The sequence below is a fragment of the Rhyacophila brunnea genome, unplaced genomic scaffold (assembly GCF_057557595.1).
Source record: "Rhyacophila brunnea isolate RB1 unplaced genomic scaffold, BYU_Rbru_1.0 scaffold_2, whole genome shotgun sequence".
Lineage (NCBI taxonomy): Eukaryota > Metazoa > Arthropoda > Insecta > Trichoptera > Rhyacophilidae > Rhyacophila > Rhyacophila brunnea.
In genome coordinates, this window is record NW_028232859.1 from 17,476,135 (window position 1) to 17,499,966 (window position 23,832).

Genomic DNA, 23,832 nt, shown 5'->3' on the forward strand with positions numbered 1-23,832 from the left:
AGCTTTGCGCGTACCTACTAATACAAATTTCAAAAATATTTCTCGACTCAACCTTGTTGTCCTGCTTTTTTTACCCGCTATTTTCCGGCAATTGAAATTCGAACGTAGGTACTTTCGAATACCCTCCGTAACTAAAAGGTTTTTCTTTCCGCCCGCGGGAATTGAAAATGTTCTCCACTCTTTTCACGCTCGATGAATAAATTATGTTCTCTAATTGACACAGTTTGAATAAGATTATTTTACCTCCGCACTACCAATGTGCCTTCATAACGTTAATTTCCCTGAAATAAGTATTTTTTTAAAATCTTTTCGATATATTTTTATACTTAATTGGATTATTAATTGGGTTAGAGTATAATTATACACAGTTACATAAAATACTAATATAGGAACTATGGTGACTAGATACACGATAGAAAATGTTCTCGCTGAGAACCAATCAATATGAAATCAATTACTACTGGATTCGAGATCAGCTTTCTATTCCCCATACTCTGCAACCTATGTAAAGGGTGGTATGGGTTTTTTTTTTTTTAGAATTATTAATAACCATGTCCTTGCTTTTTCGTAAAAGGTGGTGGTTAGTAATTTTGAACAATCACAAATACCCAGGCTTTGATAAAAACACATAAATATTGTGTGTCCTGACCGGGATCGAACCCAGGAACTCTCGGGTGGAAGGCAAGCGCCTTACGCACTGCACCACGAGAGCCGCCTTATGGTGATATGGGTTTACCAATGAATTCCTTCACCTGTTCACTTTAACAGTTAACTCATCGACGTTCGATCTCTGTCCCTTTTACTTAGCATACTGCCCAAAACAATAATTAACCGTACAAGGATCTCTGCAGTCTTGCGAAAAGTGTATCCGAAGAATCGCGTAATACAAATACGATGCACAGAGGCATTCGATATAATATTATGTCGTGTCATTGATATCCCCGGATATTCATATTAAGTGCATTAATATTCTTATTATCCAAATGATATATGAATAAAAACGTAGTATGCCTTCATAGTGTAATATCATGTTTTGACTTTACGACAGTAGTCAACGGTAATAATTAACCAAGTACTTACGTGGATTATTTACTAATAATTAAATGGTAAATATTTACTAAGTAAATTAATACGTAGGTACTTACATTACATAGTTTTTTTTAAATGTGCTAGGTACTTGTATCTTATCTGTTAGTAGGTAGTTAAAATTATAGGAATAATATTTCATTTTCATGTTATGCAATTTAAGCAATATTGACTTACGGATACAGTGTGTATGTTTGCCGATAGAAAGTGTTGTGCTAACGGCTAATATGACAGAAGTTTAAGTGGTTCAGTGGCAATTGAGTGCTCCACGCAACTCCTAAAATCTCCGGCGCACCTGTATTATTCACGGCTTAGTCATCGCCGACGGGTTAACGTCATAGTCGCAGGTAGGACTCACGGGTGGTAGGAAAGACTACCTAACTGTGCTTAAATAATATTATGTGGGCTTTTTTCTGACTTGTGTGTTCTTGTTGGACTCTCAAGATTCAAAACTTGTTATGCGGTCATCAAACCGTGCTTTTAAAATGAAGACACTTTAAATGCTTTCAAGGTCAATATCGAATCTTCAAATTGATTGATTATTGTAGGAAATATGTCAATAAATACGCCAATTTACGTGTTGACATATTGTGTATTATCTAATATTATTAACAGTAAGTAATTCTAAGTTGTTACAGTAATGAATGGGGGTGGGGTGAGTCATTTGGACAGACCCGCAGACGGGGGAACTTTTTGGCTCTTAAGACAGATAAAAATAACAATTGTAATATTCTTAAATATATTAAATACGGGACAAACACAGAACGGAAATGAATACAGAACACATAGTGAGTGGGTTTATCACGACACTGACCATTGATAGGTATGGGTTTACGTAGGGTGTTGATTTATACTTTTCCACTTATTAAAAACACGGATTCAGGGACATTAAGTATCACGTAAGTATATTTCGCTTGACAAATAACAATTAATTATTAACAACATTTGTAAACGCACGCTTTGGCGCGAAAAGGTGGCAAATTGTATTTAGAGGCGACGTTCAAGGCTCGGGGTAGGTTACCGACTCACCGTACCTACTCTCGATCCTTTGTCCGCCCAGTGGGTCTATTCTATACTTATCGACCGCTAAAGTAATAAAGTGATAAATATTATCAAACTTAGGGTAGGTTTGTATCAAAATATTAGCACTTATTGTAACAATTACACGATGTTGGTTTTTATTGTTGCAATAAGTGCTATGTTTTAACAGCACCTATCTTGCTGCTGTTAAAATATCGCACTTATTGCAACAATAAAAACCAACTTCGTGTAATTGTTACAATGTGCTAATATTTTGATACAAACCTACCCTAAGTTTGATACTATTTATCACTTTAGTGTTCGATAAGTATAGAATAGACCCACAGAAACAGATAACGGTAACTTTCTTTTTGTTTGTTTCGCTGTGCATCCTGGTCTAGCCTTGACGCATTTACAGTTACAATAATATTATCATTATATTCCCAACTCTCGATTGGAGGATTTTTGATGGGGGATTTAGGCATTATAATATTTGGTATCACCATGCATGCCGCTGAATGCCGGGAGGCTTGTGGAGAAGGTTGGTGGCCGACGGCCTAATTATCTGGGTCACGAGTCATGAGGTCGCGACGACGAAGAAGAAGAAAAATGATGTCAAATAATGTAAAACACATCATATTAGAAATCAAAGTGCGTCCCTTATAATACGTAGACAAAACTGTGCGCGCGGTGGGTGCCCTTTAAATACCAATAAGGTAAAGAGTGGGAGTCACGACCACTTCCGGACTTTTCGTGTGTACTATCATCTCAATTACAAAATAAACTGCTTCTCTGTGCATACTTAGCTACTAAAATGCCTTGACATGCCGTGCTAAAGGGGTGAAAAATGTAAGCCATGACCATTTTCGAGGTTGGCATCATGACTATGTGTATTCTATCGTTCGAGGTAGACGAATAACTAAAGTAACTGCGTCCCTCATATTATGCATACTCAACCCCCCTCAGCAATCTTGTCGGTACTATAAATATTATTAAGTATGTTCTGTTGTACCGTATCTAACAATCTACATAACGGTGCTTTGTACCTACTTACTAAATTAATTATTAACTGAAAAATCATAGAACTAGGCTACTTGTAATATTAATGATATTGCTCAGTAAACATTTGGGACCAGTTCGCACGCGAGTGGGAACGACTTTTCAGTAAAATTGCAGTTTGCAATTCGCCGCTTCGTTCGGCTACCTCTCGCCAGATTTGGTACATTGCCAATTTTGTGTTTTTTGTTTGACCCTGTTTCTCATGATTAATGGTAATCATTATGCTTTCAACTTGTTCATACTAAGTAATCAAGTTGTGTTATCTAATTAGTGCAGTAGCCTGAATGAATAGTTGCGCACAGAATATGAAAACGTATTTCAGAAAAATGTATCAACGGCTCGATTTTAGAATTTTCTTATTCTATTGGCAGCCCCAAAAACAAAATGGCGGTTCGCATTCTGGTTTGAAGACTGTTGTTTTGTTTATATAACCTACGTACCTACGCATTTCTCGGTGTGTTACCTGACTGATTATTCATCTTAACAAAAATAGGTATTATTTTACCAATATCTGCTCAACGGATAATATATCTAATAAACTGATTGGGTGAATCTGAAATTGTAGAGGAATGTTATGGAAGAAGTGTGAAGGAAGTTCTCTTCAAATTAACCTGCAATGGGATGTCATTTCAATTTCATACATTTAGGCACCATATCTATAGAAGAAGGGTTTTTCCACATCTTTGATGAGTAGGTATAGGTAGGTATAACCAACTATCAATATAATTAAGTTCGTCCTGTTGATCAAAGTAGTGATTGACCCAACATAACCAGTGCAGTAGATATATCATCATCATCAGCCTGAATCTATCCACTGCTGGATGAAGGCCTCTTCAAGCTGCTTCCACTTCTCTCGGTCCTGTGCATTGCGTTGCCACGTACTTCCGCAGAACTTTATCATTTCATAGATCCAGCGGCCTCTAGGTCTACCTTGCGGACGTTTTGTACTTCTTGGATACCACTGGATGACTAGATTTGTCCAACGATTGTCTCTTCTTCGAGCTATGTGTCCAGCCCATCTCCATTTAAAGCTTTTAATAAACTATTACATCGCAAACCCTTGTCTGCTTCCTGATCCACTCATTCCTCTTTTTGTTCTTTCACGTTATGCCCAGCATGCACCTCTCCATACCACGTTGTGCTACTCTAAGTTTCTGGATCTCTCTTTTACTTAGGATCCATGTTTCACACGCATATGTGATCACGGGAAGCACACACTGGTTGAGCACTTTGCGCTTTAGGCACAGTGGAAAGTCACTTTTGAAGATATTATTCAGGCGGCCAAAAGCACTCCAGCCTAGCTTTCCTCTGCGAACAATTTCATCGAATATACATCCATCTGTAGACACTTGTTGTCCCAGATAGATGTAGCTTTTGATCTGTTCGAAGGATCGAAGGTTCGAAAGGATCTCTTTTTGGCCTGCAAAGCAGTTGAACATGACTTTCGTCTTTGTTACATTTATTTTCAAACCTACTTTGTTGCTTACTTCAGCGAGTTCCTGCATTCTGCTTTGGAGGTCTTCTGAGTCTTGCGAGAAAATTACTATGTCATCGGCAAAGCGCAGATGACTCAGGTATTCTCCATTTATGGGGATCCCTTTGTCATTCCAGTCAAGTCTTGAAGTGTAGCTGTAAATAGTTTAGGTGAGATTGTATTACCTTGTCGGACTCCTTTGCTGATCGGAAATCTGCGCGATGGTTTATGGAGATTGACAGATACTGTTGCGCTACTGTATATATTATTGAAAATATTTATATAGCGCCCAGGGATTCCTTCTTCGCCTTCTCATAGTCTATAAAACCCATGCATAGTCGCAGTTTGTATTCCTGGTACCGCTCTATGATTTCTCTGACGACTTGGATATGGTCCATAGTGCTGTATCCTCCTCTAAATCCGGCTTGTTCTCTCGGTTGGTTCTCGTCTAGTACATTTTGCAGACGGTTACACACACGGTATACAAATGCATTCATTTTTGACGATGTTGTCAGACATGATATTATATTTATTCTCCATGTCATTCGTTAAAATGTTAAAGTTAGATACTTCTATTCGACTTATAAAAACCAATGTATATGGCAAACCCGTAGTAGCGACCCAGTACATTTTCTTCTTAAAAGGAAACCCAGTGCAGAAAAGTGCAATGTTTGACAATAAATAAACAGAGCCTATTATAAATATAAAAGAGGGTCGCAACTCTTAAAAGGTCGGGAATCCGCGGTTTATATAGTATAATAATTATACTCGGTCGGTGTCGGTGTTTCTAGATTCCTTCTACTACAGTCTGAATTACCAATATCGTCAAATCTAACTTATAATAATTCTTTGATTTTCTTTTGATTTCAGTTCTTATTGAAGGATCGAGGGGGCATGTTTTTAAGGTGCGTATTAATATATATATATATTTTTTTACCAATAAATTCCTGAAATTATGTAGGTACCTACTTTTACTTTTACAATGCGCTCGAGCTTTTTACTTTTGCGTGTTTGGAAATCGATTCAGAATAGTCAGGTACTCACTTATTCGTTTTTATTTACCTACACAATTTGCATCATCGGGAAACGTGGGAAACGTTATTTCGTTCGCGAATGATTTTTTCCTGTGAGTATTATGCAAAATTGGCTAAAGCCAAAGCTTTTTTCCAATTGATTTACCTTTTTCAGTTAACTTGCCCACATGCTTAATTAGTGCTTTTAACCGAATGAATGAATATAATATTTGCGCCCTGGAGCCAAACCAATGCCAGATTACATGTTTCAACGAGTTTTTCACAACAATACATTGAAATATTACCTGAATAAAATTCACAGAAATTGAACTACTCTTTGAAGATACATATATGTATATAATATTATAATGGACCTACAATCTTGGATGTATGCAATTTTCGTTTTATGAAAAATAATACTTACAGAACGCTCGCTGTCCAACTGTTGCAACATTGATCAAACTATGAACAATCCCATATCAGTGTTATCGTGCATATTAAGTATATGTGCAAGGCGATGTCGTTTTTTTTATCTTATCGTTTGAAAGGGATTACAATTTATAATATAATGTTATCTTTACGTATGATTTCATCTATTAAATGCATGCTCATTCATTAAATCCGATAATCCATTCATTGCCCTCTCACACGTTTCGGTATTAATTTATTTATACAAAAGCCACGTTCCATCCCATATGTTCAATGTGACACTAAACCTAATGATAGTGGCTTGTGCTGCACAAATAATGTAATCATCTGCAGAATGATGAACTTAGACGACTAACGTATCTTAATTTGATATATTAGTTTGTATATAATATTATAACCAGCATCAATGCTAAGCACACACTTTAACGAAGTATATCGATAGAGATTTATTTATCTTGTCAAAATTGTATTGAAAATCTTTGGTTCAGAGTTCAAATCGGACTCACAGCATGACGATGACGCTGCATTTGTTTACAAACATATTGTGTGTTGATATTTTATTTTATTAAATTATATTGTACTTCAACTCAATTGAGTCAATTGAATAATGAAATTCAAACTTCTAGCCAGCCATATCGAACTGATTTGGTTAGCTCAAAAGATGTACTCACATAGAAAATCTTAATGTTTAAGATGACTCGTTAGCAGTATAAATCAAAGACATGAACCTGAATTAACAATTAATAATCCTACTGCAATCTAGTTGAAGTTCACTTTCGACTACACACAATATCCATTATACAATAGAATTTACGGACATATTTTTTTAATTAAGTAATACAATAAAACAAAATAGCTATATCAATAGTTAAATATTATTACGATAGAGTAAGCATAAACAACATACGATTACCGCTTCTATGTCTTCAATATTTATATACAAACTTTTCGTTTGACATGGCTTTTAAAAAAAACTTCTGAACTAAACTACAAATCGAAAAAATAGTTAGCTTCTATTGACAGAAATGTATTATATATAATTAGGTATCATTCAAAATTACTTGATATACCTACCTGTTCTTTTTATTCTAAATGTCTTGTTGTGAACGTCTTTAATTAATAATTTGTACCCATTCAATACATTTTTTTAAAATACATAAAAACATGTCATTAAAATGTGTTGTCATGAATTATAATAGTACCTACGCATATAGCATACCTACACACAATCATCTAGCTACGTGCATATTATCATTAGGTCTACACTTATCATCAATCGTAGGGTTTTGAAATGGACACTTATGTATGAGACAATATTATTTTTTGTTTGGTGTACCTATGTACATTTCTTATTTTTCTTTTTCCATAATATGCAGCAAAGATGATACATTTTGCGTATTTTTTAGAGTAGTCTGTATTGCATATGCCACACTTTTTCTACACACAAAAGACCAACGGTGGTGTTTGTTTTTTCTTTGAATCGAGACAAGGCACGTGCGGAGTGGAGTGTGGTATGTTTTCATTCATAATGAATACTGATTACGTCTGTATTATGACTCCCAGATGCAACTCGGCATATGAATGTTTTTTTCATTAATGCCGTTATAGTATTTCTTAATACTCCGAGAAACATACTCGCAACGCAACTGAAGCGAAATTCATAAATGGCAAATAAATATTATAATTTATTATTTTTTAACACGCATTACGCTACGTTCATTATATTATTGTTATCCATTTGTTTGGCGAATCTCTGATATACATTAAAAAAATGATAATCTGTCCCTCCTGTACTTACACACCGAAAACTATTGAACTATAACAAAAAGTAAACAATTAGTGCGATTACATAATAACTAAACTACACACAGTTTTCTTTCTCTCATAGGGTACATGTCTACAATAGTAGAATAGTGCGAAAGAGGCTAAAGCGGAAACAACAAATTAATGGCTATTTATTGTCACTTGTGAACATTACGAATTAATAATTTGAGACGTTCACAACATGAAATAAAGAAAATATGTGAAGAAAATAATTAAGTATTATAATGAAAAAATAAATATCTATGAACGTATTAAACACGACTATTGCCCTCTCAATTAGCATCATCAATGACAGGTTAGTTCTACTAAGAACTGGTACACCCGATTTGTCAGATAGTCATCGCGCGACAAACAAATCAACACCCACTTACATGCACATTTACATACAATGTATCCTAAATTAAACCCACCTACATCGCAAGTACTTACTGTATCGTATGATGTGTAAAGTGCCTACTTATCGTAATGTGCATGTTACCGTGAGCACGGAATCTGATCGCTTACATAGTAGGTACCCCACACTACTACATAATATTTCGTTTCCTTTAGTTTATGTATAATTTGTAATATATATACAGAATAGATAGGTTTTCCAGTTTTTTGTTCGATATTGATATTATATATTCCTCCTGACCTTCCAACCGCAATCTGTGTAAATACTGGTTCCCAAAGCATTAACTTTAATCGAAATTTTACCGAAACGTTGTGCAAATTTGAATAATGTATAATTTATGTGTTTTTTTGAAATTGGAAATAAAACACGCCGTCGTCGGACAAAAATTTCTCCTCGGGGTGAACTTTTACGATTCTTTTACGAGTTTCAAATTAAAAAAGATGGAAATAAAGGGCGATTGGTTCTGACTGTGAGGCAGATGCCATCTTGGAGTTCCAAATTTAAACGACCCGCAATGTTTTGAACGCATCCCACTCCCGCGTAGATTGTTTTTGTTCTGCGTGAGCTCTCACTGGCTCTGCGTGTATTTTTTTCACCGCCGGTAATCTGGTTTTAATTTAACCAATATTAGGATTACGAGAATACGGGAGTCTGCAGCTGTTTTCTTGAAATTGAAACTACATAGGTACTAAGACGTTTAATAAAGCTATAAAAACTTGTGTAAGGATTAATTAAAATATAATATGCCGATTCTCGTCGTTATAACATTATTTAGAATAAGTAACATATTGGTCGAGCTCCGATGTGATAATATTGTCCCTCAATGTTATATTATATACCTACCACCAAAATTAAAACATACTACAATTATAATATTATAAATCTTAGACGGTAAGACGTCAAAATTTCATAATAACCACATTATTAAGGAATTATAAACATTCGATAATGTCAACTTTGTTAGTTGTTCTTTAGTAGAACTTCAGAAGAAAAAGTCTACCTTTAATATATCATTACTCTGAGCCTTCAATTGTCCTGACGGAACAGTATTTGGTGTAAGTACTGTAAATTTTCAATTTGATCAAATCCTATTGTAGATTTTTTTATCAATACATTGTCTTTCCACCAGCAAATAACACTCATTAACGTGTAATCATTATTAAATAATCTTCTTCCATATCCGCCCCTTAGTCGGAGCATATGGACACCACGCGGCGCCTCCAAGAATCCCTGTCCCTCGCCAGTCTTCTTGGTTCGTTCCAGGTCAAACCAGTATCCCGTAGCTCAGCCGTATACACTCTATAGATGGTATTTAGCGGCCTTCCATGACGCCGGCATCCGGTCGACTTCAAGAACAGGCAAGCCAGGTTGAGGTTCTCTTCTGACATCCGCAGCACGTGGCCTAGCCAGCTCCAACGTCGCTTCTTCACTCTTTTTCTCCTCGTTGCTCCTAAAGTCATACCGCCACCGCACATTCAGTATCCGTCGCAAACATCTGTTTTCGAAGCTCAGTATACGGTTGCTCTGAGCCTTCGTAAGGTGCCATGATTCGCGACCGTAAAGTAGCACCGTCAGAATGCAAGCGTCGAATAGGTATTAAGTATGCTATTCATTAGTAAGTCTAATTAATCTAATTTCAATTGAATAACTGCTAATATCATTTTGCGTGTCAAATAAATTCGTAATTTCATTAGAATTTTACTGATTCCAATGCAAAACTTACCTAATTCAATGATTATTGTAGTATTACATTTCCATTGGGTTGAAACAATACTCAGTAATGTACCGTCTCGACAGATTGTTTTGTATCATTTCCTTATATCACTAATAGACCTAGCAGAATAACGACTGGAAAAGTTATATCTAAAAGAACTACATTATCATAGGCATATCTATGTATGATTGTATGCCATTCTTTTTTATGTCATTACTCATTAGTCTCATTACTATAATACCTTCTTATTGTTATGCATTATATTGTAAAATTAATAAAAATAACACCAATAATAATGAAATTATTTTTTATGTAACTGTATTATTGTATATTATAAGAAATGTTGCCAAACTTCCAACCGGTGAGAGTAAATTTAATATTAATCGTTTTTATAATGTATGTAGGCATAATAATTATTGCTGCTGCTACTTTGTCGCATGTTCGTGAAAGTGGTCACTTTTGCAACGTCATTTTAAAAAAGCCTTAAAACGTTATCGTGTGGGTATGCCGACTATAATATTATGTTTGTTACAGATTATTATATGGCTCGTGTGCTGAAATTCATCAGCCACGTCTTGCGTGGGCCGCCATTATTACCGCACAAAGAAACTAATTGTATTGTGGGCACCGAAACCTCAGTCTGAAAGCTTTCACATATTCACCTGTCCATTCCACACCAACTTCAACTTGTGCCAGTGTGTTCTATTATGCACCCCACGGCACATTTTCAGAAATAGAACACTAATAGGTACATCTTTTGTCTAGTCAAGACAATCTCTAACTTAGATGATACTACCTAGAGATAATGTTATTAGTTATTATTATTTAAGTCTGATTATTTCGAACATTCTCATTATTTGAAATTTAATACATGGAATATTATTTCCTACAGTATTCGAATGGGATACCTAAAATTAAATCATGTTATGTAGGCAACCCAATATTATTTCTTCAATTATAATTGACTTATATTGACTCCATAGATAGTATTTCAAGAGTAAAACAATTCCAATACATTCGTCATTCTTCGGTGTTTTTTGTAATAAATAAACTAGTTACTTAGGTACTCATAGACTCACAGAATACCTATGAGATATACGTGAAAATCATTTCATAATGATGGCACTATTAATATGACGTTCACAAAATACCATTATGTGCGTCTCAAGGATGCCATTTATTAAGATGGAGCATAAAAACTTGAAAAAAATATGAAAATGAAGTTGAAGTTGAAATAGGTTGCTAAGGGTACTGATTACCTTAACTGCAGGTCATTCAGCATTGACTCTTATTTTAATTTAGCAAAAATCTGCGGACTTAGTTCTCAGACCAGGTTTACTGAATTTCAAAGACTTTTGCTAGGATTCGTCTGTTAAACCACTACGTGAGTTCAAACTGACATTAATACGCAATCATTCGTATCGAAAAATCGTGGAACTGTTATTGTTCATTATTAAATTTGTTATATTTTGTTTAAATTACCTAAATACATTTTATTAAAAATGAGAAATTTGGCAATTATTTTTTTATTTGAATTTATAAAATTCTTAAAAGACAACCCAAAATGTAAATAACACAAAATTTCAAGATTATCGGAATACATTATTTTTATAGATACTTTTATGTATACCTCGCATTTACTATCGAGGCTTCTTTAAGGACTTTGGCACGCAAACTACTCTAATTGATGCTAGTCAAATGAAAATTGTGCCGGCTGAGAAATATGCCTTTTTGAAAACTATTCTTCTACCCGCATCGGGTATTGCTAGTTGAATTCGGCCAAGGCCTATGAAACTGCCTTGTAAAAACCCTGGAAATTCTTTGTAGCGCAAGGTGATTCTAAGGAATATTTTGATCGAAAGACATTACAATAATATGTAACTATCACAACTGTCATAGCTCGGCTTGTTTACTCGTACGTTGATCGTCCATTGGTCAGTAGCAAAGCATAGACAAATCGAACGACAAAAATAATAAATTGTCCTCGGACTTTTAGTTCATCAACGGAGCGCATGCATTACATGAAAATATTGATCTAATAGTAATAGACTAATAGGGAGATGTTGCCATCATAAAATGCGCTAATAAATATCAAAAAGAAAACACCCATTGTTACAAATTGTATTGTGATGTTTCAATTGTTTCATCTAGAAATAATTTCTTCTACGCTCCACCAACCAGGAGTTATCGCTGTTATTATGTACCTACTTATGAGTCCATTGCTTCATTCATTTTAGAAAATGGAAGAAGAGATAAATACATCATGATAGATTATGATGTATTTCGAAACGAGTTCAACAACCAATGTTAGAAATGATTATTATTACAGCCGCTTCACGCATTCTATCTGCCTCTTTTTTTTATACCTGGCGCATCTCACGTATTATCATTATCTTGATAATTTAATGACTACGTGAGTTCACCTGGATTACTGGGTATGTGTAACTTTCATCTTTTATTTAATGACTAACCTCTCAGTTACCTGTACAAAAAATGCTCGATTATAAATGAGTTAAGTAATGAAAAGTTTTAGAATATATTAAATTAATCGATTAAGGCAACTAATTAATATTCACTGGTAAACTGCCCATATTATTAAGAATTCGATAATTACTTGAAATTTATCTTTTCACAACTAAGCGACTTGTCTGATTCTTCTTGAATCATAAATTGATTCATTCAAAGTTATTTGCATATGCACAGTGCTAGTACTGCTAGTACTCAGTAATAACAAACCAAAAATACACTATTACATGCTGTGATACGACCGCCATCTTGTAAAATGGTGGAGGGTTTTTATTTTGTTCATCTATATGTCATGAACGGCTGAAAATATCAAAAAAGGTTTCAAATGAAAGTTTAATAAAACTATTTTTGTATCATACCTGCAACGGTTTCCGAGCTGTGTCAGAAAATGTAATAAAACAGATTTTGAAGGTGAATTACTACCTACATTCATAGAAGTTCAATTTTATTATATCATAATATTGTCTTCCGTATTCGCCGTTGAATTATTTGTTAATTCATTGATTTTCACAACTGTGTTGATGGGTTAATAGTGTGTGAATGCGTTGCGCAGCCACGATGATGCATGCTGCATGATGCCGTGTCTATTGTATTTTGACGAGTTGCATTCACCGTTTTCTCATTGTTCGCCGGGTTTTCTTGTCTACGCTGGCTGCGGGCTGTTGGCTGAGTTGCACGAATTTATTATTCTGCCATCGCCCCTCTCGTATATTCAAGTTTTTCTTATACCTTCGCAATGCTCTCATTACCTACGCCATACGTAATATCCCTCTCATATAATCTACCTAATGATAATCTCTATAATATTTTTTTTCTTTTCTCAGTATCTACCTAATATTTTTATTTATAATTTATTATGTAGTTACATTACATAACACTAATTCAAGACGTCCATAACATTTACATTTTAAAAAAATAACAAGTTATAATAAAGATTATAAAAAATTAGATAACATAAAAAATACAATTCACGTCCCTGAAAATGTCCACATCTCTTGGGAGCGAATTTACCGTTCTTTACTTTCAGCCCTCGTTGTCAGTGCCTGATAAGCCTGAGTATACGGTTTTGAAATAGATTATAGAAGGTCATGACTACGATCTAATGCTTATTACTTACATCAGGTCATGCCCCGGACTTACAGCCCGTAGATCGCTCTGATAGCATCTGTGCAACCTGAGGAAGGGTCAGCCACCAAGACTGTCCGAGCGGCTATACAACCAATGAAACAAATCAAATTGTTTGTTCAACGAAATTTTGTCACTACATCTTTTTTTTGTCTAGTAGATATATATATTTTTTAAACATCATTAATTCGTATTTATAGTACTTTCATTCTCAATTGCTTACGTGTTTCTCTCTAGAAACTGGATTAAGTATATATGTTATTATTTAGTATTGAATAGACTATTGCAGTAATGTATATAACTAATTCATTTTTAATATTTAAATAGTGTTTGTTTTTTTATAGCAGTAGGCAATTTAAACATCTTTAACTATAATGCTGATATAATTCGTTGATTATACTTCATTATTCGTTTCACTTTCGATTGTCGTTTCGCACCATGATCTACGGATGTAATTTGGTTAACAGTTTATTTTCTTGCTGTTTTATAATGATTAATGAGTCAATTGTTACTAACAATGATCATGACATTTTCAATTATTTTAAATTGTAAATGATTTTGATTTTCTTTAAATCAGATTTACAGATCAGCAACAAATAATAGAAAATTTAAATGTAATATTACTTATTTTGATTGTTAAACATACATTGTGGTATCAAATTAATTATTTCGTTATGATCTTATCATACATTATGTAATTAACTAGATTATATTAAATTATAGTCTTCTTATGATTCATACATAGAAACACGAGACGTGGCATATAATTATCTTGCAAGTAAGTAGGAATAATTTATTTTTTGCATATTGGAAATATTTTACTACTTGTCAAATGCAATGCATCAATTAAAACCATTTTTTTTTTACATTTGAATGGCATTTAATTTGGTTAAGAATGTCTCTTAATTAATTATAATTATTATCTATTTTTGCATCTATATTCAGGCGATATAATGATGTGAAGCATTCGTTTGCTAAACTAATTGAACAAACCATTTTGTTTAATATCCGGTTCGGTCCGACGCATAATGCTTTTGATCCTTTCCCCTTTTTGTTTATCGTAAAATTTGTTGTAAATCCATTTTCTTGCGTTAATTTCTCCGCAATCCGAAATGGAGCGTGTTTTTTTAATTATGTAAATGATTTATGCCAAACAATCTGTAATTGTATTTCTCGGAATTTCCTTCTGTTTTCTTCGTTCAACAGTTGTGACGTTGTTGTTTTTAATAGTATTTTCTTTATATTCCATCTCGTTGAATTTGATTAATTATATTGACCCGCTTAAAAATAGCCCCAGCTGCTGTTGCCTGACTTCTAGAGCGTTGCATTTCAAAATCTTTCATCCATGTTTAAAAATAATTTATTCTAGAATAAATACCCTTTCTAACACACAATAATAATAAAAAAGTCGTTTGTCAATGTCAATCAATACCTACATTTTTTTTATACAAAATTAGTATCCATAATAATAAAATCATATTGGGTTTTTACCTGGAAATAGTGTTACATAATTGTCGACCACAAAGATGTACATAAATAAAGGTGCCCACACAGTGGTCACTAAATATGAGTTACTAGACGTAGTTCAATGTAAAAAAAACACTTCAGGCACAACGCATTACTCATCCATCCTATCGTTGCGCACCATAGAGCTATTCAATAAAAAGATGGGAAAATTAATCTGCAACTGAATGAAGCAGGCCAATAATAGCCGACAACTTAATAAATAGCGACGCGATAAAAAAATGCAGGGCATCACGGAGGATTTACTTTGGCCATTATAACGTACCCATATAATATAATGTTATCGTGGAAATTTTTCTGCAACTTGATTACCACCCCGCCTCACTATACTTTTTTACCATACCAGCCTCCTTCACCATACTTTCATATAACTTGCCGCCCCTAGCTGCGCACCATAGATGTATTAAAAGTAGAGATAGGCAACGATTTTGCTTCCTCATACAACTGAATGAAGCATGCCGACAACAGCCGATAACTCACGAGAAATTGCGACGCGATAAAAAAAATGCAGGACATCACGGAGGATTTACTTTGATCTTTGTAACGTAACCATATAATATAATGTTAACGTGGAAATTTTGCCGCAAATTGATTACCAACCTGTTTCACCATACGTCATATACAATGCCGCCCCTAGTTGCGCACCCTTCGGCAACTCGATACGACAAAAATGCTGTTTTTAATACTTTTCATTTTTTTAATCGATGCTTTAGCTGTTAACGAGATTATGGCTGGAAAACTAAAAAGATGACTGCCATTTTCAAAAATGGCGACTAGTGTTATTAACGAGTAGGTACATACTTTGCATAATTGTGCAAAATCTCCTCTTTAGGAGAATTATTTTCATGTAAGGGATTATTTAATATTTAGACATAATACCTATATCCATAAAAGCATTTTTTGTTGTACTATAAATACATACAAACATTAAAAATATTAAAATTGTTATTGTAATCAATTCCATCTTTCGATTATTCTTTAAAATTATGAAAGTTTTACATCGACTCTATCGACATATCCGTTTGTTATATTTTAAAATATTACGTATTTCTTCATCTTCATGCGCACGGTAACCATTTTCAGAAATAATATTATGGACATCGTATGCATAATACTGTACAATATTTAGGTTGCATCTCGTCTTGTTTTGTATTTTGTAATGTGAACGCTAATGGGCGACGAGTATCAAATACGTTTTATTGGAACCATGCAATGATGAGAAACGATGGTTACGGAAGTATCTATAGGTATCTACCACTTACTATTTTTATCAGATTTTCATGCTGTATAATCTTATAAAGTTTCAAGAATCACCACCACGCCAACACTGCTGAATCTCTTGAATAAATTGCGTTGACTAATAATTTTTGTGTAAATAATACTAAAAAAGTATATTATTGTGGGTAGCTTTAGTAGTAGATACAATATACTCGTCTCGTACTTACAATTCTACAAGCTTCTTAACGTATGTACCTACTTTGACTGTGAGCTTAGAATACTGGACAAAATCATTTCTGTCAACACGTACAATACGTTTATATTGAAATACAATATTAAATTTCCCACGCACTATAGGTACTTGTCCCATTCAATATATATATTATACTTATAGGAATATTGCGTACACAGCCTTGTCCAAAATACAATATTGAACCATTGTGTCGTAACCGATTTTGATTATTATTTTTCAAATCCAGTCGTAATATTTGATACACTTCACCTACATATTGTTCCATTATGACAGCAGGTTACCGCATTTATTTTAATATAGCAATATTGAAATTAAAACGTAAACCAATATTGCGTCGTTTGCTTAAATTATTACGTTGCGAGTTCGCTCTAAATTAATTCGCATTTAAATTAAATATGTTTCGCGCGTCGGATTGCTTTCACATTTTTTTTTCTTAACATTTAAGTCTCCTCCACTTCTAAACCAGTTTATTTTGGTACAACAGCTACCATGACAATTTTCAAGGTTTTACGTATTTGAATAATAATATATTGTTTTACTTGTTCAACATGCAAACAATAATAATGATGTTAGTGTAGGTTACTGGTTATCCATTCCTTTCAAATTTTGATAGAACAATCATATACTTCCACGTTTTGCAAAAAAATGATGTTGGCATACAAATTCTGGGACTTACTCCAATATTATTAAAGATGAATGAATGTAGGAAAAAATACTACCGTGAGTCCAAAACTACACACAAATATGCTAATACATCGACAATGCAATATATTATGTATTATTTAACGGTGGTCCAGCTTTCCAAACAGGGGGTCTTCATGCGACGTTGTTGAAAATTTAAATACTTTCTTTGCACATTCCAATAGTATCAGCTAATTAATATTATATAAGTAATTATATATAGTAATAGTGTTCTCAATTAATTCACAATTTAATATAAATACCACAACCTTCTATAATATTTAGTCGACATTGATACCATTATATTATATTTTGTCTTTATTTAGCTATATTATGTATGCTGTAACGCAACGCAACACGGTACAGCATAGCACAGCACACTCACACTGACACACTCTCTCCTTCTCCCTCTTTCTATGTCGGTCTGCCAAAGATATATATGCAAAACCAATAATCTCTGACGCGCACGTAAAACTGCATTCGTCTGTGTTGCGCGATCGCATAAATATTACATCCACTTTGCATCCGTCTCATGCGTGCTGCACATATATGCATTTCGCTCGCACGCTTCTTAACATATTCACCGTAGGTACTTATTGCATTAAAGTTTCGATATTATTATTCCGCGCATGGGGCTCTGAGTAGGTACTTTGCAGGTACGTAAACTGTCATTTTGAATAATTGTAAACAACCCGGTTAAATAGATGTTCCTGCAGTCCACATCATATTTGATAGTACAAAATGATTGTAATAAACAAAGTATTGTTTTGTGGTTCTTGGTTGCCGTTTCTGTGATTTCTGTGTTCGCTATTTCATTTGACGCCATTTTGGAATGAATCGAATATTTCACTTTCGGTGACATGTAAAAAAAAGTGAATGCCTGAATCCAATTCCCTGCGGAGGATCCTCCGCAGTGACTCGTGTAAATGAGCCTTTAGTTTTCTTTTTTGAAACTCGTTTATTTTCATTCGAATATTCGTATGTTGTTTACTAAATCGTTTATAATATTGTGTTCCGATTTTAACATTCATTATTAAACTGGAAGGCACCTCTTCAATATGGCGTAATGAAATTTCTCCGCGTCATGCTGTATGTCAATAATTTAATTTGGGATCAGTTTAATGAAATAACTTGAAGGAGACGTAAGCGAAAACCTTTCGACCCTTCACGGTGTTTTACATTTACACGTTATTTCGCAGATTATTGTATTCATTTATAGAACACACTCTTCTCCCTGTGAACCTTTTGTTTCTTATCATCCTTATCTTAATTCGTTTAGTTCGATCCTGTGCTTTCCATGTGTACCTACACAACTTAAACTCACAGTGTTGAAGAAAAACCTTCTTTCGTGAAGATGAGGCTTAAATATATGAGTGAGAAGTTGAAACAAAGGTTACTTCGTATATACATTTATAAACGTGTCTGCAAGTCATTCGCATTGGCGATATACCAATTATATGATAGTGAGATATTAGACCGGGTATATTTGAAAAGCTTCTTAAAATGTATTTGATTCTAACCCTTTAATATGTGTAATGCAGTTTTAACCAACATTATAATAGAATTTGTACGCATCCAAATTTAATATTGTACAATCCCCAAAGATGTTTAAAAACGTTATAATATCAAAAATGTACCATATACATATATAATATGAAAATGAAACTGAATAAAGTTTACTATGGCGAATGATTAAATCAGTTCCGGGTCATGTTTTATTGCAAATTCATTCATTCGATTCACACGTGTATTCTACATATTTATTATATTTATTTTATAGTAGGTACATCAACCTTAAAATGTAATGTTGTAGTCTTTTATACAATGAAACTTGATTATTTAATTAGATCAACATTGAACATTACCGTTAAAAAAAATAACTGCCATTTTCTTTTTTCAAAATTCAGATAATAATATTTTTTTTCTCTTCGCAAAAATTTACCATACATAATAGGGTGTTATCGGGTGGTGTATTTATAAATAATTTCTAAAAATCTCTTGTCATATAATTGAATTTTTACAATAAAAACAAATAAGATTCATAAACATTTGGTAGGTACTTAAGTTTTACTTGTGATGCGTTGATGCGTTGATCCGCATCATAAGCATAGAATGCGAATACATAAATAAAAACACTACGCTGGTCTACATGTAAAATGGATAACATTGTATGATGCAAAACGTTACTACATTATAAGCAATTAACGTTTTTTTATGAATCGCAAATTTTCTCTTACGTACTAAAAAGTAAGCATAGGCTATCGACGAATACAAACGAAAGTAGGTATCTATATTACTACACGGGGCAACTTCATATTATACGAGCCGAACAGCTCTAGAAAGTAAAATTTAATCACGTGTGCCGAGAAGTAAGCGTTTGTATTTATGGTGACGTCACAATGCTACAACAGCCTTGATATTTAAATTGAATTCGGTCGACGTGTAATGAATCGATTATTTCTAAATCCGTTTGTAGGGGTCCCGAAAACACCCGGAGACAAATGAGATTATAGACGAAAAAATAGACGGTAACGATTATTGACGTGTTATTATATTACTATTATCTACTTGCGACATTAAACTGAGAACTGCAGTCTGTAGATAATAGTAATAATTGATGTTTTGTGTATTATTATATAGATAATATAGTAATTATTTCTTCGCCCAGAAGCCAATAGCCATGTCCCACTTTTACTATTTTCTAATTACTAAACCTGCTTATTTAAGTTAAGTGGCTATAAATTCCAAGTTCATAATAAAAATAATTATTATTTCTGTAATAACTGTGCATGCTATAAATCATAAATCTAAAAAACCTATGTGCCTATAAGATAATATTCATACATTATATATGAAACGGTTTTAATCACAGACATATCAACAGATCTCGTGTCATAGCTAATGCAAATTAGAAAAATATGATTATTTTTTAACATGTAAATGTATGTGATTGAAATCTAATGTTCGAAATCAATCTCCTTACAATGAGCATAAAGTTCTCGACCGTGTCAACCTCCATAATTCAAAATTGTAGATTTAAAATCGTGTTTTCGAAACCATTATAATGGAGTTCTACCGCGTAAGCGCCAGTAAAATCACTAACAATAATAAGGAAACGCAAAGCCTTTCAATATTTTCCACGCAGTTCACGCGGCATATTCTGCTAATGGAGACCACAAAAATAATATTACCTATTTTATAATGATGCGTGCAGCTGGAAAACCGCATTTGAGACCAGGTACGCAAAAAATCTATATTAATACTATTTCCTATATATAGGTAAATAGTTAAAAAGGGGTCAAGCTTGTAACGTGTATTTAAATTTTTCACGGGTTGGTTTTCCGTTTTTTGTTTACCTGCTTATGAATGCTTTTCACGTACCGATTAACAATGCGGAAACCCAATTTTCTTTGTCAACAATTTTTTCGCTCCCTCTCTTCGTGTATTTGATTTAACCAATCATCGCAAGATAATTAGACCACCGTTATGCTTAGCCGTTGCAATAGGTAATGTAAAAATATTTTGAAATGTCAGAACCTACGTCATGGATAGCTGTTATTTTCTTAGTCATCGATTGTGCTCACCGTGATCTGTGGGTTAAGTGAGAAAAAAAGTAGTCGACTCTCTGACAGCCTTAATTTACAAAATGCATTTATGGCGATGACTAAATTAACCTTTCATACATTTTGGCATTATCATTTCGACATGCATTAGGGACGGGCGCGCACACAAAAAAATGTTTGGGGGGTCCATTTAGAAACGATATTATCTATAATAATTTATTATTAATTTTTAAGGGGGTGGAGTTAAGAGCATACTTCAGTGAAACGGGAAATAATTTTCAGCAATAGGTGGGACTTAATTTCGCTCGCGTTGCCAATCGGAACGATAATCGAGCTGTGAACACGTCATTTTGTTTTGTAATGGCGTCGGAGGAATTAATTCTTAAATCGTGTAAAGATGACTAAAAAACGTTACGTATTTACTCGAAAAACAAAACGTCACTGAATATATTATTATTATTACTTAAATAACAATAAACATAACATTTAATGGACGCATTTTGAATTTTTATGACAAATTATAATTTGATCGCCAAGCGTTGTTTGCACAATCTGCGCGTCGCGTAGTCACGATCTTTTTAGACCATGCCTCAGCTGAAGTATAACCTTAAGGTGACGCATCAGTGAAACGCCAAATAATTTTCAACTGTACGCGCGACGAAATTTTGTACTCGCTTCGCATTCATTGAGAGATCGTCGAGTTAGACATACGTCACTTTGCTGCGTGATGGCGACGGGCCAATTAATTCTAAAATCGTGTAAAGATGACTAAAAACGTTACCCATTTACTTTAAAAAGAAAACATGTCAATGAATATATTATTATTGTTACTAATAGAATAATAAACAGAACATAAAATGGACGTATGTTGGATTTATATGAGAAATAATATTTCGTTTGACAGGCGTCTTTTGCACCCGCGACCCGCAATCCGCACATCGCCTAGCAACGATCTTTTTAGACCGTGCCTCAACTAATGTATGGCCTTAACAAAATCTAGCAGGTGGCACTGAATTTCATATTTACCCAGACATTCCACACTTTGAGTCTAGCGATAAACCACCTGGCTTGCAGGTATAACTACGAGCTATTGCGATCTATCGCATGCATCCACAAGAAATTGAATTCGCGTGGCCTAATTAACGGTCATAATTATTAGAATCGTTAGTGTCCGTTTGTGTCGTCCGATGTTTGAAAGGTCTACGACTTGATACTTAGAAGGACCTACTTGCTAACCTAATTTTTGAATCATTCAGAATTCTGTATAAAAATATACATTGTATTTCATATTTTTTTTTATTACGTACATATTCTATTTATACATGTATTTGATCTCAAAACTATTCGGCCATCTGCTTCCGATACAAGAGTTCACGGTGAACTGTGATACAGCGACACTGATACAGATCTCTACATAATCATATGTATATACGTCAAAATATATATTTTGTCTGTTAGGTACGCGTGATACAGAAATAAGTAAGCAGTAGGTCCAGGAATTAATTATGTAATATATTTATATATATTTTAAATGTTATTTTATTACTGTGTTTTACGACGTTTACTATAGGTTTTATTGTACCTGCATTATATTATGCAGCCTTTTTATTGCTTTGTCGGCTTGACTTATTTATATTGTATTTAAATTGAAGCATTTGGCAATTTTTGTTCTATGAAGTAATATGATGATTTATGAAACGACACTTGTGAGAAAATTAAAATTTAATTGTTAAAATATGTATCGTAGGACTCAAAATTTTTCAACGCCTCTACCCTTCGCGTCACTAAAACCGCCATATACTATGGAGATAATAGTATATACTTTCTTTTATTGATGATCAATAATTAAGAAAATCTTTTTATTTGTGTACAATTTTTACATGAACCCCTTGAACTGGATTTTTTTTAATCTACGTAGCATCAGCTCTTTTATCTGCTGATACAATTTTAGCAAACGCTCTCAAAACTATTAGATATATGATTATCTTTAAATCTGTTTATTCCATCAACCAATTATTAACATTTCGCAAGTATAATTGCAAACTCAGCTAGCCGTTTAGTAAAAAATGGTAAAAAATATTGTACGTAGGTACCGATATTTTTCTTACAACATGTTTGATGTCTTTCAAATGTCAACCTATCATAATATTAGCTTTTTTAAATCATGTTCCTAGCCTTTTACAATTATTACATAATGTTAAAGTTGTGATGTCAAAAAGTCATTATAATATAAAGTGTACAGTGGCGAAGGGTAGAGGTAGGGTAGGCTGTTAAGATCCAACATAAATAGTGCATACTAAACTTTCTCAATCAAACGTATTTGTTTTCATTGCACTATAACTTTACTATAATAATGGTGTTTGTTAATTTTTAAAATTCAATTAAACTGCCTAATCCAAGCCATAGTACAGTAAAAAAATATTCGTTTATCTATAAAATATCAAAATTATGCCATTGATTAAACCATACATAATTTTAGATATTGTATAGATAGAAGAATATTTTTTATCGACTATGGTTTGGTTTAGGCAAGAAGTTGATGAATTAAAAAAAATAACCAACACCATCTGTTATAATATGTATTCTTAATTCAACGAAAACAAATAAGTATGAAAAAGTGTACAATATTTTTGTCGGATCGCGGATAGCATACATAAACTATTATGGTTTGGTTTAGACAGGGGAATTTTAAAAACTAACCAGCACCATCTTCAATTTGTATTCTTAGTTCAATGAAAATAAATAAGTATTACTGACAAAGTTTATTATGTACTATTTGTGTCGAATCTGAACAGCCTACATCCACCCCCCAACACTGAAAGATCTGACTAGTTTGCCAATATAACACCTAAAATTATTAAGATTTTACATATTTTTTTTACTTCTACGATACTACATAGGTGCTTATTATAAATTATGTACACTAACT

At 33.5% G+C, this 23,832-nt stretch overlaps 1 protein-coding gene across 2 annotated transcripts in view; it reads left to right on the plus strand.

Moving 5' to 3' along the window:
* Positions 1–23,832, plus strand: part of Oatp30B (Organic anion transporting polypeptide 30B) — a 184,333-nt gene that overhangs the window by 34,090 nt on the left and 126,411 nt on the right. The window contains exon 2 of one of the 2 annotated variants that reach the window (XM_085946622.1): positions 5,510–5,544. The exons of the other annotated variant lie outside the window; for it this stretch is intronic. The gene's annotated coding sequence lies outside the window, so the exon portion shown is untranslated. The remainder of the gene's footprint in view (positions 1–5,509; positions 5,545–23,832) is intronic. 2 annotated transcript variants of the gene reach the window in all.